General features: G+C 45.4%; 1 pseudogene; it reads left to right on the forward strand.

Annotated features, from left to right (window-relative positions):
• LOC104991155 overlaps nt 1-623 on the forward strand; it is a 2,301-nt pseudogene that overhangs the window by 1,112 nt on the left and 566 nt on the right.

The raw sequence follows: 623 nt of genomic DNA on the forward strand, positions 1-623 counted from the left end.
CCCCAATCCCTCCCAGCATCACAGTCTTTTCCAATGAGTCAACTCTTCACATGAAGTGGCCAAAGTACTGGAGTTTTAGCTTTAACATCAGTCCTTCCAATGAACAACCAGGGCTGATCTCCTTCAGAATGGACTGGTTGGATCTCCTTGCAGTCCAAGGGACTCTCAAGAGTCTTCTCCAACACCACAGTTCAAAAGCATCAATTCTTCAGTGCTCAGCTTTCTTCACAATTCAACTCTCACATCCATACATGACCAGTGGAAAAACCATAGCCTTGACTAGATGGACCTTTGTTGGCAAAGTAATGTCTCTGCTTTTCAATATGCTATCTAGGTTGGTCATAAGTTTGCTTCCAAGGAGTAAGCATCTTTTAATTTCATGGCTGCAATCACCATCTGTGATTTTGGAGCCCAAAAAAATAAAGTCTGACACTGTTTCCACTGTTTCCCCAACTATTTCCCATGAAGTGTTGGGACCAGATGCCATGATCTTAGTTTTCTGAATGTTGAGCTGCTGCTGCTGCTGCTGCTGCTGCTGCTGCTAAGTCGCTTCAGTCATGTCCGACTCTGTGCAACCCCATAGACAGCAACCCACTAGGCTCCTCTGTCCCTGGGATTCTCCA

Source organism: Bison bison, unplaced genomic scaffold, assembly GCF_000754665.1.
Source record: "Bison bison bison isolate TAMUID 2011002044 unplaced genomic scaffold, Bison_UMD1.0 scf7180017864183, whole genome shotgun sequence".
NCBI lineage: Eukaryota > Metazoa > Chordata > Mammalia > Artiodactyla > Bovidae > Bison > Bison bison.